Source organism: Myotis yumanensis, unplaced genomic scaffold, assembly GCF_028538775.1.
Source record: "Myotis yumanensis isolate MYYU_CA2020_CCGP unplaced genomic scaffold, mMyoYum1.0.hap1 SCAF_1, whole genome shotgun sequence".
Lineage (NCBI taxonomy): Eukaryota > Metazoa > Chordata > Mammalia > Chiroptera > Vespertilionidae > Myotis > Myotis yumanensis.
In genome coordinates, this window is record NW_027223752.1 from 129,451,620 (window position 1) to 129,471,035 (window position 19,416).

The following is a 19,416-nucleotide window of genomic DNA, read 5'->3' on the forward strand; positions in this document are numbered from 1 at the left end:
CAGCAGCTTATGGCTTCCGCCCTTGCCTTATATATTTGCACCTTTTCTATAGCCTCCTGGTAGGCAGAATGTCCTTCCCCACCTCTTTATTTCAGACTTGCTACAACTTGCTTTGGCTGATATGATGTTAGTGGATGTGATGTAAGCAAAGACTTGGATGGTGCTTTGGTCTTTTTTGAGCTTCTGGCAATGCCATGAAAAAAAAAAAATACTCTGAGAAATTGCTGGCCATTAGAGCTGGACCACATATTGAGGCAAATGGAGCAGATCCAGAGTTTGGAGTCAAGCCTAGCCAAACTAGATACTGAAGCGGAGTCACGCCCCCTGAATTTCAGACTTACAGCCCAAAACACAGCCTCTCCCGCTGGCTTGTAAAACTAGTGAAAAAAAAAACTAAGATTATATATGTACTCTAGTGGAGAAACATTTTTTCTTCTACTCTTCTAAGTTCTTCTGGTGGGTCTAATAATAAAATAGACATAGGCAGATTAATAGGATAAAATACCAACGTTTAAAAGAGGCAGTTAAGGTTTACATGCCATTTTGATCTAAGAAGAGAGACCCCAGGCATGTGTGGTTTGGAACTTCACAGGGAGGAAGGCAATTAACATGGAGATGGCAAAACAAATGTTTGGTAAACAAATGTTTGCTCGGCCATCTTTAGCAATGGGTCATAGAAAGGACTCTGTACAAATGGGCCTTGCTGGTTCCTATAGTTTATATTACACTACACTTATCTATGATGATGACACTCTTCTTGGAACAGGTCCTCTATCCAAATATTTTTATGCAGTGAGGAGAAAGGTCAAAAGTTCTCACTGAGTCATTAACTTCTTAAAAATAACCAACTTAAAACAATCAATATCCTCCCAATGACATGTTTTGTGGTGTCAAACTCTGCTCCCCCTCAATACCACCAAATTGGGGGGAAGGGCCGCATTATTATGAATGTAGCTGATTGATACTAAAAATGGACACTGCCTGTCTGAACTGGGTGTCTCAGTTGATTGGAAAGTCATCACATTCACTAAAGGGTTGTGGGTTTGATTCCTGGTCATGGCACATACTAGATTGCAGTTTCTATACCTAGTCGGGTACATGGGGGAGTCAGCCCAGCCAAACAATGTTTTTCTCTCTCACATTGATGTTTCTCTCTCTCCCTCTTTTCATCTATCTCTAAAAAACAATGGAAGCATAACCTTGGGTGAGGATCTTTAAAATAAACATATGAATATAATTTTAAAAATAAAGAAAAAGAAAAATGGGACTCTGCCAAAGGGAAGAATTACTGAAGTATGTGGCATTTTCTGTGGAACCAGGCAGTGGGCAGTGAGGAAAAATAAAAGTTGGAAAAATAAAAGTTGGTTTACATATTATGTAGTGATAAAAAATGTGGGTTAAATGCACCTGTACTAACTAGAAGGACACAAAATGTATCCAATAAATATTCAGCATATCAAAGCAAAAGTTGTACCAGATAACTTTAAATAGACAAGGAAGATTTTATTCAAGACTATCACATTAGGAGAGACTGAACTCAAATCTGCTAAAAGAAAAAGCAAGAGGTAAGCTCATGGAAAGGAACTAAAGGACTTTCTGGGGGAAGTTCATCTATTGATGTGTCCAGATCTTAGAGATATTCCTGAGTTTGCAACTGTTTTTCTCTGTGACCAGGTCATCTGTGTTTTCTGATTGAGTTTAAGCTCCTACCCTCCCACAGAGACTGGGAGACAGGGATTCTGTTCCTTTCAATGTTTACATTTCCAAGAGATGGTTTCCAAGTGCTTGAAAAAAACACTGCTTGTTATAAAACTGGTAAGAGGCTAGAAGAAGATTTACATATATTCAAAGAACCAGAAAGAATGAAGATTACAAGTCTAAATAAAATGCTAAGTAAATAAAAAAAGAAAATAGGTTACGGGCCAATAGTTAGACAGCAACAGGGATGACCTCTTTCACCACTCTTGTTCAACATAGTACTGGAAGTCCCGGACATAGTGATCAGGCAAGAAGAAGAAAGGACATCCAAATTGAAAAGGAGAAAGTAAAACTCTCATTATTCGCACATGACATGATACTGTACATAGAAAACTCTAAAGACTCCATCAAAAAAAACTACTAGACTTAAGAAGTGATTTTGTAAACATAGCAGGATACAAAATTAACACCCAAAAGTCCCTAGCATTTTTATACACCGATAGTGAACTCTCAGAAAAATAACCTAAAAAGATAACCCCATTTAGCATTGCAACAACAACAAAAAAGATACTTAGGAATAAACTTAACCAACGAGGTAGAAAACCTATACTCTGAAAACAACAGGATGTTGAAAAAAAAGATAGAGGAAGATGTAAACAAGTGGAAGAATATATCATGTTCATGGATTGGTAGAATCAACATTAAAATGTCCATATTACCCAAAGCAATCTACAGATTCAATGCAATTTCTACTAAAATACCAACAGCATATTTCACAGACTTAGGACAAACACTCCAAAACTTTATATGAAACCAAAAAAAAAGACCCGAATAGTTGCAGGAATCTTGAGAAAGGAGAATAAAGATTGAGGGATCCATCAATACCAGATATCAATCTATATTACAAAGCCACTGTTCTCAAAACTGCCTGGTACTGGCACAAGAACAGGCATATAGACCAAATAAACAGAACAAGGAACCCAGAAATCAATCCAAGCCATTATGCTCAATTAATATTTGACAAAGGAGGCAAAAGCATACATTGGAGCAGAGAGTCTCTTTAATAAATGGTATTGGGAATGTTGGACAGGTACATGCAAAAAAATGAAACTAGACCACCAACCCACCAACTTACACCATACACAAAAATAAACTCAAAATGGGTAAAAGACTTAAATGTAAGATGTGAAACCATGAAAGTCCTAGAAGAAACCACAACCACCAGAATCTCAGACATCTCTCATAGCAATATGTTTACTGATACATCTCCTAAGACAATGGAAACTAAGGAGAACATAAACAAATGGGATACATCAAAATAAAAAGCTTTTGCAATGCAAAAGAAGCCATCAACAAACTAACAAGAGAGCCCACTACATGGGAGAACATATTTGTCAATGATACATCTGATAAGGGGTTAATTTCCAAAATATATAGGGTACTCATATACAACTTAACAAAAGGAAGACAAACAATCCAATTAAAAATGAGCAAAGGACCTAAATAGACACTTCTACAAAGTGGTAATACAGAAAAACCAAGAGACATATGAAAAAAAATGCTCAAAGACATTAATCATCCGAGAGATGCAGATCAAAATGACACCTCACACCTGTCAGAATGGCTGTTGTCAACAAATCAACAAATGACAACTGTTGGTGAGGTTGTGGAGAAAAGGGAACCCTCTTGCACTGCTGGTGGGAATGCAGACTGGTGCAGCCACTGTGGAAAATAGTATGGATTTTCCTCAAAAAGTTAAAAATGAAACTGCCATTTGACCCAGTCATCCCACTTCTCTGAATATATCCCAAGAAACCCAAAATACTCATCAGAAAGGATATATGCACCCCTATGTTCATAGCAGTGTAATTTACAACAGCTAAGATTTGGACACAGCCTAAGTGCCCATCAGCAGATAAGTGGATTAAAAAAAAAAAAACTGTGGTACATTTATACAATGGAATAAAAAAGAAAAAAAACTCTTACCATTTGCAACAGCATGGATGGACCTGGAGAGTATTATGCTGAATGAAATAAGCCAGTCAGAGAAAGATAAGTATCACATGATCTCACTCATATGTGGAATCTAATAAACCAAATAAACTGATGATCAAAAATAGACTCAGAGACATAGAAGCATGAACAAACTGTTGAACCTCAGAACGAAGGCAGGGGATGGTGGGTGGGGAGAGATCAACCAATGAACTTGTATGCATATATGCATAATCCGTGGACACAGACAATGGAGTGGTGAGGACCTTGGGAGTGTGATGGGAGTTTAAGAAAATTTGTTTGAAAAAAACTGTGTCTCTCTTTTTTTAACTTATAGGATTTTTTTTCTATTTCTTCATTAAAATTATTTCAGAAAAAATATAGTATAATTCTTATTCAAAGCCTGAATTAATAGCTTTCCATTAAGCAGGAATATTTTTGTATAATTTTGGAAAAACAAGTGAAGTTTAGTTAACCAAGTACTTTTAAAATACTTGATTTTTTCATCTTTTAAAGTTACATATATTTAACATGAAAGTAGAGGAAAATGCAAACTATTTATCTTTACAAAATCTTATAAAATACTAACTGAACTTGGTATTCTTTAACTTCTAAATTAAAATCTTAAAAATATATATTTTTTTAAAATTGCAAAGGCATACCACTCTAAGCATTAAGAAAATAATCATGGATTCTTATAAACATCATACTTTATTTTAAAAGTTCTCCTTGTTCCTATTAAAGCCACATTAATCTTCTGGTGATTGGATTACAATTATATCAAGGTCACAAAAGTTTTTACTGCTACTTGATTGTCCAAGCTCAGATATTAAGGTAAATAACATGAGTTACTTAACTCCTGGTTTTCACCTTTATTATTATTTTTTTTATGTTTTATTGATTTTTTACAGAGAGGAAGGGAGAGAGATAGAGAGTTAGAAACATCGATGAAAGAGAAACATAGATCAGCTGCCTCCTGCACACCTCCTACTGGGGATATGCCCACAACCAAGGTACATGCCCTTGACCGGAATCGAACCTGGGACCTTTCAGTCCACAGGCCGACGCTCTATCCACTGGGCCAAACTGGTTTCGGCTCACCTTTATTTAAAAGTATCTCTCAAAGTATAATATAGAAAGTGAATAGACTGATGGGAGGAGAATGTATACATTAGAATAGAACTGCTCAAAGTCTCAAAAGGTACTTTTTTAAACATGTTACCAGGAAGCTCTTTACCACAACATGAGTTAAAGAAATCTTGATATTATATTATCAAGACATATAGTATGATATATTATGATTTAATTTAATATAGAAAACAATATATCAGTTAACATATATTATACTCAATATATTATAAATATTATATTATCCTATATAATAAAGAGCTACTATGCAAATGGTCATCACGCCCTCACGCTGTCATACCGTAATGGCTCAGACACTCAATACTGGGGAGAGAGGAATGGGGACCAGCCAGGCACAAATGGGCTTGCGGGAGAGGAATGAGAACCAGCCAGGCTGTGGCCCAGGAGAGGACAAGTTGCCTGCCCCGCTGTCCCAGGCACCGGTGGCTGTGCCTGCGCCTGTGCCTGCGGCCCCGGAGAGGCACAAGCGACCTGCCCCGCGGTTCTGGGCACCTGTGGCTGCTGCCCAGGCAAAGCCACTCACCCAAGGTCTCCTGTTGCTGTGGCCGGCCCAGGTAAAACCAGCTTGGGTCCTGGGTGCCTGTGGCTGGCCAGAGGGAGGGAAGCCCAAGTCCTGGGTGCCTGCGACAGGCTGGAGGAGGGAATCCTAGGTCCTGGGTGCGGGGTGAGGCAGAGGCAGTTAGGGGTGATCAGGAAGGCAGGCAGAGGGGTTAGGGGTGATCAGGCAGGCAGGCAGGCAGAGGGGTTAGGGGTGATCAGGCAGGCAAGCAGGTGAGTGGTTAGGAGCCAGCGGTCCCAGATTGCGAGAGGCAGTTGGATATCCCCCGAGGGGTCCCAGATTGGAGAGGGTTCAGGCCAGGCTGAGAGACACCCCCCCATGTACGAATTTCATGCCCTGGGCCTCTAGTTTAATAAAGCCTGGTGGGGCTGTCTCACCCCAGACCATGTGGCTGAGCTCTGGCGGGGGATCACTGTCTGCCCCCGGGTCACCTGCGGACACCGGTGGAGCGGGGGAAGGTTGAGCATTTTAATAAAAATGAGATGACTGAACCTCACCCCACCACGCCCCATCCCTGAAAGGAGAGGGCAGGGGGATCAGGGGTGCAGCCTCAGGACCCCGTTAAGAGGTACCCGGCCTCGGGAGGGGCTGGGAGCAACCTGCAGGCACACTCTGAGGAAGAGGTTCTGAACTGCCAGGACTCTGAGGGCCGGTTGCTGGAGGCATGCAAAGGTGCAGACAAGGTGGCTCTCGCTGGCGCTGAGCTAGAAAAGCGCAACAATAGCCTGACGGATGGAATCGCCTTTCTGAAGAAGGTGCGTGAAGAGGAGATCGCCGAGCTGCAGGCACAGATCCAGTATGCTCAGATCTCTGTGGAGATGGACCTGTTTTCCAAGCCGGACCTCTTTGCCCAGCTCAAGGACATCTGGCCCAGTAAGAGAAGCTGGCTGCCAAGAACATGCAGAATGCCGAAGAATGGTTCAAGAGCCGCTTCACCGTGCTGACCGAGAGCGCTGCCAGGAACACCAAAGAGGTGTACACTGCCAAGGATGAGGTTCTGAGAGCCACTGCCTGCTCAAGGCCAAGACCCTGGAGATGGAAGCATGCCGGGGCATGAAGCAAGTGCTGGAAAAGCAGCTGCAAGAGCTGGAGGATAAGCAGAATGCCGACATTAGTGCATGCAGGACACAATCAACAAATTAGAAAATGAGTTGAGAACTACAAAGAGTGAATTGGCACAATATTTAAAAGAATACCAGGACCTCCTCAATGTGAGGATGGCTTTGGACATTGACATTGCAGCTTACAGGAAACTCTTGGAAGGTGAGGAGCCCGGCTCAGTTTAACCAGCGCGGGAAGCATAGCCAGCAGCTACTCCCAGAGTTCCCAGGTCTTTGGCCGATCTGCCTACAGTGGTTTACAGACCATCTCCTACTTGATGTCCACTCGCTCCTTCCCTTCTTAGTACACCAGCCACGTCCAGGAGGAGCAGATCGAGGTGGAGGAGACCATTGAGTCTGCAAAAGCCAAGAAAGCTAAGGATGAACCCCCCTCTGAAGGAGAAGCTGAAGAGGAGAAGAAGAAGGAAGAGGCTGAGGAAGAGGAAGGAGAGGAAGAGAAAGAAGGTGCCAAGGAAGAATTTGAGGACGCAAAGGAGGAAGAAGGAGATGAAGGTGATGGAGAAGATGCCCAGGAAGCTGAGGATGAGAAGAAAGATGAAGGTGCTGGGGAGGAGCAAGCAACCAAGGAGAAAGATTGAGCCCCTGTTTCCTTAATTATTTCAGGAATAATCCTCCCGAAACCAGGTCAACCCCATCACCAACTAAGCAGTTGAGTTCCTGGTACTATATGAATTAAGAATTCAATATATGTAACATTCTGAGGTGACTCAGGTTGGACATTAAATGTTGTGCTATGGCTTTTCTCCTTATTCAGAGTATCTGTTTGCTTGCAGAGTGGCTTCCTGGCTTCCTGCCAGCCTGTGCATGGTCCACGCTTATGAGTTCAGGGTCTATGGCAATGTGAATAATTCAGATGTTTACAATAAAAACACATGAATACATGAATTCACTAATGTTAATGTTAAACTTCATGGGAAAAATAGTCCTTTGAATCTTTGGTGGTTAGAAATTAAAGACCTCAAATCATGTGCAATAAACAGTAAATAAAGTTACACTGAATGACAAAAAAAAAAAGTGCATTGGGTGTCAAGAAACATTCAAAGACCTGGGGAACCATTCCCAAATCAGGAAGGGAAGTCACAGAGTGTATATTATTGCTACCAATACAGTATTTCCTACTACTTACAACATATACAATGTAATGTATTAGATGCCTTCCTATCACATGAAGTACATATTCTCATAGACTTAAAACTGATATAGTTTCTGGAGAGTTTGGATTAAGCCATAAATTTTGATATGAAGCAAGTTAAACTTTTTATAAATTAAAATAAAATAACATAATGATTTTTGAAAATTTTATTAGATATAGGGTTGTGGATGTTTTTTGGTTTTTTGTTTGTTTGTTTTCCGATGTTAAGAGAAAATGTTTAGAAGCAAAATAGCCCATTTTTATTATGCTCAGTTGATTTCCAGACTGTTGAAAACATTAATATCAACTGACATTCATAAGAATTCAGTCATGAATAATTTGTTCAGAAAGCTGAAATAGGATATGAGTTAAAATTTTATCACATAGGTTCTTTAGTTTTGCACATTATAAAGAGACTAGAGGCCTGGTACATGAAATTTGTGTACAGGTAGGGTCCCTAGGCCTGGCCAGAGATCAGGACTGATCTGTGGGGTGACTGGCAGGGACCCACCTTGGCTGGCCTGGGGCCTGTGGGCTGGGGGCAGCTCTTGCGTTGAGCATCTGTCCCCTGGTGGTCAGTGTGCATCATAGCAATGGGTTGTTGCGCAGGTCATTCAGCTCTTTGGTTGATTTGCATATTAGGGTTTTAATATATAGGATTCCCAGCCCCCCACATATTTGGTCTTTATGTAGTACTTGTCATTCTCTAAGGTTCATTTTTTTCAGTCTGCCTCCCTAACCTATTGTTTTGACTTGTCTACCCCAGTGTCTGGAAGACTGATGCTCAGTAACTGCCAGTTGCTTAGAATTTCCTGATGCAGGTTCCTGGCTGACGATTAGGAGGCATGTGCTTTGTGCAGTTTTCTTCCCTGTGAGTTTGAGCTCCTCTGCACCAGCCATGACCTGGGCCAGGCTGCTGGTGCCCAGCGATGGGAACAGGCTGGGTGTGGGATTAATATTAATTGGCCCTCACAGGGATTAAATTATTAAACTTGAACTCAGCCTGGATGGGTGAGGCTGGCAGCAGGAGCTCATTAGACCTGGATGATCTGCCAGTGAAATAAGTAGAAGGCAGTGTGGTCTGAACTTGGGTGATTAGGAGGAGGGTGAGAGACATTCCTGAGGTAGCCAAACAGGACTCAACAACTCTAAGTGTGTGTTAGTGTGTGTGTGTGTGGGGGGGAGGTGAGAGAGAAAGAGAGAGAGAGAATGTGTTGTGAGTGTGTGTGTGAGTGTGTATGTATGAGTGTGTGTTGTGTAGGTGAGAGTGTATGCTGTGTGTGTGAGAGTGTTGTGTATGAGTGCTTGTTGTTTGTGTGAGAGTTTGTTGTGTGAGTATTGTAGGAGAGAGTGTATGTTGTGTATGAGAAGGAGAGAGAGTGGTGTCTGTATGTGTGTGTGTGTGTGTGTGTGTGCGTGAGTGAGATTGTGTGTGAGAGTATTTATTGTGTGTGTTCATTGTGTGTGAGAGAGGGAGAGTGTTGTGTGTGACTATGTGTGTGAGTGAGAGAGGATAGAGTGTGGTGTGTGAGAGAGAGTGTGTGTGTGTGTGTATGTGAGAACGTGTGAGAGTTTTGTGTGTGACTGTTGTGTGTAAGAGTGTATGTTGTGTGTGTGAGAGTGAGTGTGGGGGGGAGAGTGTCTGAGTGTGTATTTGTGAGTGAATGCATTTGTAGGCAGATAAGGAGGAATCCCTCCTAGTGCTTAGCAGCCAGAGCTCTCTTGCCAGGAGCTAATTTTCCAGATGCCCCACAGTCTGGTGCCAATAGCCTCCTCTCCCCACCTGCAAGGCTTGACCACCTCTCTAGGATCCCCTTTCCACACAGGAACCACAGAAACGCCCAGAATAGGAGCAGGAAGCTGCCTCGGATTTGGAGTCTGCTGCAGGAGGCTGGGTGCCCTGCGGTTCTGCTAGTTGTTGACCTGCTTCCTCCTCTCCAGCCGCTGCCTCTCACCTTGTTCCACTCATGTTTAACATCCATCTGCTGTCCCTAGGCTGTGTGGCCGGCAGCTTCTGTGGTTGCACATGGGCGCCGGCCTGAGGATCCGGGTCCCAGGGCCTCAGGCCAGCGGCTTCTGGGGTCGCACACGGGGGCAGGGATGGCGGCTCCTGCCAGCCCATGCTGTCCCACCTTGCCTGCAGTATGCAAATTAGCTGCTATCTTTGTTAGTGGTTAATTTGCATATTGTGCTGATTAGCCAATGGGAGGCGTAGCAAAGGTACTGTCAATTACCCTGTTTGTCTATTATTAGATAGGATTGCTAATTCTTTAAAAGATCCCTTTCCCCTTTTTCTGGGCAACAAAATTTCTAACCATATTTGTTACTGGTATGACCTTGAAATTGAGTTCTAACCAATGAAATAGAAGAGGAAGGGAAGTTTGCTGCTTGCAGACCAGGTCTCTGTAAACTTCCTCCTGCTATGTTCCTCCAAGCTCTTTTCCAAGATGGAAACCCACTGAATTAACTTGTGAGTCATGTGCTGAAGATGGCCTAGGTTCCAGCCAACTATTTTTATGTTCTGTAAACTGAAAAAAAATTAAGCCTTAAAAAGTAAAAAAAAAAAAAAAAACAGCACAATTCTTTGTGTTCAAGCCTTTACAATTTTAAGAATCTGTCTATTAATGCAGCCTAACCTACAGTAATACAAAGAAGTAAACTAATTTAAGTTAAAGTTTGGTAAACACACCTAAATTAAACCTCAGTATTAGAGGAAACAAAATGAGTAAGGAAGAGTTAAAGTATATTTACAAAAATTAAGAAAAAACTATACAGTTTTCCTATCCTGAATCACATGGTCTATATATGCAAGAATGACAAATATATTAAATGATTTCACACAGACATTTCCTAGATCCAAATTCTCTTTTGCTGAATTGTTTGGACAATTTCACAATGATGGGATACCGTACCATTGTGTGAAATCAGTCTACTTGATTATAATTACTTCACTGAATCTCAGAGGATCATATAGCACTGGCCTGATGTGAATATTTGCTAAAGCTGAATCGCTGCATAGAGCTCTCAAATGTCTGAACACGCTTTTCAAATATCCCTTGAGTAAAGAGTATTTTTATTTTTGTGTCATTCAAAGCAGATCCATCTCTTCCCTCAGCCTCTGTGGCAGTTAATAATTCAGCCTGGTCCCCTTCGGTAGGAATGATGGGCTCCATGCCACGCTTCTTCAGTATTTCAGAAATAACCTTTCTAGGGAATCTCATCACAGTTCTTGTGATGAGGCTTATCTACTGAATAGGTAACATGTGATTTTTAAAGAACAAAACCAGCTTTAGCTTTTCAAAGAATGATGGTTAATCTAACTTTAAAATAAAGCTTCACCTTGCCTGGGCGGTATAGCTCAGTGATTGACTGTTGATCTATGAACAGGAGGTCTTGGTTTGTTTCCTGGTCAGGGCACCTGCCTGGGTTGCAGGCTCTATCCCAATAGGGGGCATGCAGGAGGCAGCCTATTAATGATTCTCTCTCATCATTGAAGTTTCTATCTCTCTCTCCATCTCCTTTCCTCTCTGGAATCAATAAAAATATATTTAAAAATATGCAGCTTTATTTTACCTTAACTAACCATCTTTCCTTACCTAGTTTATATTAGTAAAAATATAGCTCACACTTGTATTCCCCGAACCCCTGCTGGTATATGATGTCTAAGTTTTCTAGCTCCTTTGAAGTGTAGTTTTCTAGCTCCTTTCCTCCATTATCAAGCCTTTCATTCCTATCTATGTTATACTGTGAATGAACTCTCTTTCATAGACCTAATGGATAGGAGAAGTGGCCCAAGAAGATTGCTCTTGACATTTGGGAAAAAGGTCTCTGTATTTTTTATTCCAGCAAATGAGGTGTTCTAGTTGTGTAGGGTAGGACATGTCACTTCTGCAGGCTCAGAAGTTTCAAAGGAGGCTGGATAGTCAAACTATTTGGGGACATCCACCTAGATAATTCCATCTCACAGATCAAAATATCATTCCCCCAACCAGACCCCTGACTTTACAATGACAGACCTGTTTTGGCTGGACATTTAGCTTTCTGTAACGTTAAGCCACTCAGTCATTATTATGTCTTTGTGCTGGCCCTCGGATTTCTTTGCCTTCTAGCTGCAGAAGAGGATTTTTATTTTAAGTAGTTGAGAATGACAGTAGACTTACTCCAAAATATTTAATGATTAAAAATTATAACACTAAGTTTGTATTCTGAGAGTTAAAAACATAAAATCTCCATATAAATTTAGATGATTAGAAAAATAAATTAAAGAAGTGTAAAAAGGTTACCACTAAAGAGTTTGGGAAATTCCAAAACTGCAATAATAATAGCATGAGTATAATCAATGAAACAAAAATAGATGTGATTTGATTTGCAAAGCAGAAACCTAATTTATCAACTTTTATATTGTTTAGAGAAAAAGCATGTAAAAAATAAAACCATTGGAACAGTGAAAATAGTTGCAGATGCCATCTAAGAACACTCCACAGGCTAATGTTCTTCCATCCACCTGGCAAGTGTGCCTACTAGTAAAATGTGAATCATATATTGATGATACTTGCTTTGTGTATTATGCTGGCTCATCATACAGCTCCCCTATTGGGAGAATATGTACTAACTTGTCAATGTAAGAAATTCGTTTTCAACAGTAATTTTCATTTTATAGAAGAATTTACTGATATATTGATTGATATGTATCAAGTTTTGAAGAGGACCTCAAAGACCCATTGTTTCAACTGGAAAAATTCAGTTTCTAAGACTGAAGATCTAATGGACAATTGTTTTACTAATATGTATCACAGGGACAACTGTATTATAGAAATTCTTAAAGGGAGTTAGAGTTCACATTATCACACACCTCTTCATAACTTCCTCTAAGCACAGTTTTTGTTGTAATTAAACAAGACAAATAGTAAATTACTAGAAAGAACATAAGTCCAGAACCTAGACTTTTGCATGTAAATATGAAAAGAATACTGATAATGAAAGTGGAAGAAGTAAATTAATTTTGACTGTCTAAGTTGTGACAGGGTAGTTATAGCCATGATTTCATCAACCCTTTAAAACTACCCTAGAAGATTTGGTAGATTTTGCTAAGTCCATTTTATAGAAAATAAAACTGTGATACAAAAACTGTAGGAATTTTGCCAAATCACCCCAAATAAGTGATAGATGTGTAGTTAATCCCTTTGTGTCTGGTTACAAAACCCATGCCAGTTCCACTGCACCCAGGTCTTGTCATAGAATGAATTGCTAAGGTTAATATATTAATGGCAACTTATTCCTAAAACTGGAACAATCACAAATAGCAGTCTTAAAAAGTCAAATTACAGCCTTGTATCCTTTATGATACAGGTTCAATATTTACTCACTTGTTTTATGAGAGAAGGGTTTCAAAGTTTTACCCTTTATAAAAATTATTTAATCATGTGAACAACTTCTCTTCCTGATACCGGAGCCTGCTGGCCTTCAGAATAGAACTACACTATTGGCTGTCCTGCTTCTCAGGCTGCCAACTCAGAAGCAAACTAAATTACCCACCCTCCATGTTTGTAATAATAATTATTAATAGTAAATAATGCAATCTTTAAATATAAATTAATGATATAAACTTGTACTTATTAATTATTTATTATTAATAATAATGATTATTATAAAGATAATTACTATAAGGAATTGACTCACATGATTATGGAGTCTAGCAAGTCCCAACATCTACAGGGTGGGCTGGCAAGCTGGAGACTCAGAAGAGCACCCACTCACACACACCTTCTATTAGTTTTCTAGAGAACCCTGACTAATAAATATGATATTAAAATAGCCTGTCTGTTATCAAATTTTTTATTATATTCACTTTTTTATGAATTAAATTTTTCTCAATTTTCAAATAAAAATATTCTCATTGGAGCTTTCATTAGACTTTAATGAAAAATAAAATTAATTTTAACCTCTTTATAGACTCCAAAATATTAATTTTATATTATGCTCTATCCTTTCATTTAATGAGTTATGTTAATTCCTACAGAAGGCATTATAGTTTTCACAGTTTTTATAATTAAATACGTTTTTAATTATAAATGCATTTATAATTAAATATATTCCTAAGTATTTTATTTGCTGTTACTAGGAATATTTTTTCTCATCTCTTCTTTTACTTTAAACTAGAGGCCCAGTGCATGAAAATTTGCACACTGGAGGGGTTCCCTCAGCCCAGCCTGCCCCCTCTCATAGTTCGGGAGCCCTCAGGGGATGTCCTACTGTTGGCTTAGCCACAGTCTGGCCTCCCTCTGCGGGAGGCTACCGGGCCGATCAGGGGAAGGCGCTGCCCCATCACCCCGCTGCTGCTGTCTCCTAGGCCCTCGCAGCCGCTGCGGCTTTGTCCAGAAGGATGTCCAGAAGACATCCAGTCTATCTGGTTTAATTAGCACATTACCCTTTTATTAGTATAGATAAGCAAAATTTGTAGATATAGCTGTTTCCCTTCCTTTCAACTTATCTTTCCCTAGAGATGCACACTATTCCTAAATTGAGATGAATCAATTTCATTTAACACTTACCATCTATTTCTAAGGTCATTATTTGAATCATATAAAATGTTATTCTTGTTGGTCAGAAAGATCAAACATTAGTAATTTCATGTCTCAATCCTACTAGGTGTATTCTATTATTTTGAGATTTAACAATACATAAAACTAATATAATATATGCCACTATAACTGAATAATAACAAATAAATAAAATTAAATATATATAAAGGCTTTCAAAAATAACTTGTCCTTTGAAAATTACCTTCTGAAAACCCCAATATTGTTTTCATGATACTTAGCTGTGAAGATTTATTTCATTCAATTGAACATCTCTGCTGCAGTCCTCATATAAATAGCCAATGTTTATTCATGCATTTCCTTAATGAGGTACTGTTAGATTGTTTGCCATCACTGAACTCTACAATAATGATGTAATACGTGTAAATCTTTATGTTCTCTGAAAGACTCCAGGAGAGAATTTCCCTGTGGAAGAGCCCTTTGGAATGGGTTGCCAGATTATGGTACCCACTTGTCAATACCACCTGGTATTTTTAAATTGAGCTCCAAAGAAACCGTACTAATTACTGTCACAGTAATATGTAAAGAGTCCATTTTCTCTCAAGCCAATACTGGCATAATCAGATATTAATTTGTACAGGCTAACAGGTATAAAATTGCAATTAATTGTTTTCGTTTTGTTTTATAGTTCCCTAATTACACTAATGTTGGACAACTTTTCCTATGTTTATTGGTCACCTGGCATCAATTTTCTTTAAATTATCTATGTATGCCACTTGTTTCTATTTCTATTTGCTTCTTTTTTTCTTATTGTTATCTATCTTTTCAAATATGTCTTATGGTAATTTGATTATATATATATTTGATGGCTATGCACACATATACATATATATGTATAAATATATATTTAAATATAGTACCCATTCTGTAATTTATAAAATATCTATGCTGTATATATTTATATAGATTTTTATTTGCAGGTACTACAATTTACCCAACTTTATTTATTATGTGTGTGTGTTGTGCATATTTAAGACATGATATCTAAGATATCATAGAGAACAATCTAAAAAATTGAGATTATTTTTCAAGTTTAAGTTCTAATCATTCTGAAAATAACCTTAATAAGATATATTTAGCTATATTAAATTTTTATAACTGCATATCCAATTTTACTGATAACATTAATTAGGCATCCAATTATAATTCACTTATTTGTAATGCTACTCAGTGTAGTAATACACATTCAGTTAAGACTTACAGTTATTACACAAAAAAAGATAAGAGACAAAATTCAGGACATTTTCAAAAAGAAAGCTATTTCCTTGCTTAAGATATCTTTTTTACTATTTAGAAGAAGAGAGTTCCTTAAAGTTACTGGCCTGTGTGTCCAGTTCCAACCACATCTCTCTTGTCACTCTCTTTCATCAACAAAATTAAGTTTACCAGTCAAATGTTCAAGTCAGGGCTTTTTTCTCCATCACAGAGCATGTGTGAGAACCATGGCTGTCTGATGAAGATTGCAGGGACCCCAACAGCCAGTCAGAGGCTTGGATTTCCAGCAGGGTCTGCAGCAGGGTTCTCCTAGGTGGGGCGGCACACAGGCCGTGTGGTTCAATCAGTCCTTTCAGGGGAACGTGCATCTGTCTCACTACCCCTTTGGCTGGGACCAGCAGCCTGGGAAAAGCATTTGGGCAGCAGTAGTGGGTTACATTCGTCTCAGTCTGTATAATGTAAATACTGATTTTATTTGTGAATACAAGTCCTCTTGATATATACCTTAATTTTTCACTTCAAAGACACTAAGCTTGTGTAAGTCTTAATTTTCATTCTAGTAACTTATTTAGCATCAAATAAAAAGGCGCCATTAAAAAACACACTAGTCAGCCATTCCTAAGTGCACAACTAAGTTTATGCACTATCTTGCCAATGTCCATTTCTTATTCCTGCAATATTATGTATATATTTTATTTCTGCTAACTTTCCTGTAACCCCTATTATTCTATATTTGACAAATTAAAGGCATCTTGATGATTGCTGAGAACCCATACAGCCCAGACGAAATTGTCACTTTTGACATTTCTGCTGACTTGACTTGCTTTTCATTCAATATTTATAATGCTGAAATGGCTTCAGATTTACATACAACATGAGTGCCAGCCACATTAGCTCTTACTAGAAATTCTTTTCTTTTTTTCCTGAAGAAGAGATGTTCTTAAATTCAACTGTCAATATGTAGTGAGTAAAAAAGTTTCTGTGCCAAGTTTGATCAAGTTTGATGTTACCTGTGTGGACCAAATGATAAAACCCAGAATCAGCACTTAGTGCCAATTGTGATTGCATACATGATTAATTTACAGAGAGAAAACATATGTATGTAGGAATATGTGTGAACATCAAACCCATGTTCATATTTAATAAAATATTTTATTTTACTGTTGTTTAATGGTAAAGAACTGAATAAAAGGAATTGCTGAAACCAATAACTATTTCTTCCCCATGAATAATGCTGTTGTTGTTTTTAATTTGTTTTAAATTTTTATTGAATTTATTGGGGTAATGTTGGTTAATAAAATTATATGTTTCAAGTGCACAATCTTAGAATACATCAGCTGTATATTGTATTGTGTGTTCACCATCTAAAGTCAAGTCTCCTTACATCACCGTTTATCCCCACTTTACTCTCTTCTACCTCCCCCGACCTCCTTTGCCTCCAGTAATTACTGTACTATTGTCTGTGTCCATGAATTTGTTTTTTGTTTAATCCCTTCACCTTTTTCACTCAGCCCCCAACCACCCTCCTCTCTGACAGCTGTCAATCTGTTCTCTGTATCTATGAGTCTGTTTCTATTTTGTTCGTTTATTTTGTTCATTGCAGCATTATATGCAATAGCCAAGATTTGGGAGCAGCACAAGATGAATGCATAAACAAACAAACAAACAAAAAAACTGTGGTACATTTACTAAATAGAATACTACTCGGCCATAAAAAATAATTGTGTGTGTGTGTGTGTGTGCGTGTGTGTGTGTGTGTGACAGCATATTTGAACCTTGAGAGTATTGTTTTAAGTGAAATAAGCCAGAGAAAAACAAATACTATATGACTTCACTTATATGTGGAATGTAATGTTGATTTCTTAAATCCTTCTGTCAGGCAAAGAGAATAAATTGAAATACTATTTGGATTTTGAAGTTATGTTGTGTTCCCTCATATTAAATACTATTTTTATTTAAACTATAGAGATTAATGCTCTATTGTAGAAGAAGCTGAAATAATTCTGCCAAGATTCCGCCTTATTTCATCCTTTAATTTTGTAACGTCTCTTATTTATATATTCTCATGGGTTACATAATTTCCATTTTGATTCATTGGTAATTTCTTGAGTTGTTTATCTCACTTCTTGAGTCAAGTTGAAAGCTCCATTCTTTTATTCAAATATACAAAAAAATATGTAGCTTTCTTTATATATGACAAAGCTTAAATTGTTCAGGAGAGTTTGCACCCACCAGACAGAACATATTTTTTAAACAAAAAACATCTAGGCAATTAAAAGTAGATAAGCATTTCTAATTCAACTGAAGCCTAATTCATTCAATTTTTGGATATACTCAATGAATTAAAAGTTTACATTGTCAGTAAGTCTCACTCCACCCTATTCACAAGTAACGTCCCTTCTTTTTCCTATCCCAGATAGTGAGTGGATGTAGAGGGAAGTTTACATAGTCTCAAAGAAGCAGTTGAATTGGTCTCCGTTTTTCTGTCCTACAGAACTTCATTGTTATTTCTGACTAAGTCTTGTAGCTTATATTGAACCCTTTTTGTCCTGGTCTCAAATCTATTGTTCTCCCATCTTTCTCACAGGATTCAGCACCTGAATACTCAGCTATATTCTCTGCAAAATATTAGATGATGTGTTTCTTCATGGTTCATTCTAAACCAGCTAGACACAAGAAAAAAGGTAATAATAACAGCTTCGACACTCATCATTATGTGCTTTGTAGACACTAATTTAATCTCAGTTGTTCCTATGCTTGGAGCTGACAAAAACTTAACATAATTTTGCTCTCACCATAGTTTAATTTTAAAGATACAGCAGGCACTAGAGACACTATCATTTGGTAAATTAAAAAGTAGACAAATATACCTACCTACAGGAACACATATTTTTATACAAACTTACATGTTTATATGAAAAGAGAAAATTGTCTAAGGATGCACTCTCTTAAAACAATGACATACCTGGTAATTCAATTAAACCTTAAACATTTTTTTACTGGGCATCTTCTTACAGCAAACATATATTGCTTTTATAACCTTAAGAAAAACTTTAAATGTGAAATTTTTAAATATATACTTGTGTATAATTTGTTTATTGACCAAGGTGGGCTGGTAGCATTCAAACAAAGAGAAACTTCTCATTAATGTCTCTTCTTCCCAGACCATGAGACCTACACCTATTTCATAGTTTTTATACAAATATTTAAGAACAAAATACCAGTTCACACTAATGACAAATCATCTATGTCTCAGCCAAATATGTGTTATTCCTCTCTTCTATTTAAGATCTATTTTGGATGTATAATCCTTCAATTTGGAAAGAGGTGAGGAGCCTGGCTTCCTGTTAAAACCTATGAGTGATTTTTCAGGTCAGATCACAGGCAATAACAACACTTTACCTGGCAGGCCACTTGGGGGAGAGCTGCCCTCCAGACACCAGACTTAGTGCACAGCCAGTGCAGTGCAGTCTCCAAAGGGAGTTGGAGTCAGGGACACAGGCACCTCTGGCCAGTCATTCTCTTTGCATATTTACATTCCTAGTCCAGGAACCTGCACTCCGAAGCGTAATATACATATATATATATATATCCTAATATGCTAATTAGACCAGACATCTATATGAACTGAAGAATGATTTTATTCTCCTGCAAAGTAAGAAGAAAGTGAATTTTATAAACCTTAAAATTCTACCATTGTGCTGACTGAACTCATGAAAAAATTATTGGGCCATGATTCACTGAAGATATTAGAAATACATTAAATAATTCAAGAGCATTTTAAAAACTAACAGAGAACTCATTCTAAGAGATCTATTTACCAGGTTCATATTAGCATGAATATTTTAACATTTTCATATCTATTTAAGAATGCATTTTTAAAGAAAATATAAAAAGATTTCAGATAGTTTAACCTTCAAAATTAAACAAAAAATATAAATATGACTTGTT

General features: G+C 38.1%; 1 pseudogene; it reads left to right on the plus strand.

Annotated features, from left to right (window-relative positions):
* Nucleotides 1-5,123: 5,123 nt before the first annotated feature.
* LOC139014056 (neurofilament light polypeptide pseudogene) lies at nt 5,124-7,097 on the plus strand (annotated as a pseudogene).
* The last annotated feature ends 12,319 nt before the right edge of the window (nt 7,098-19,416 follow it).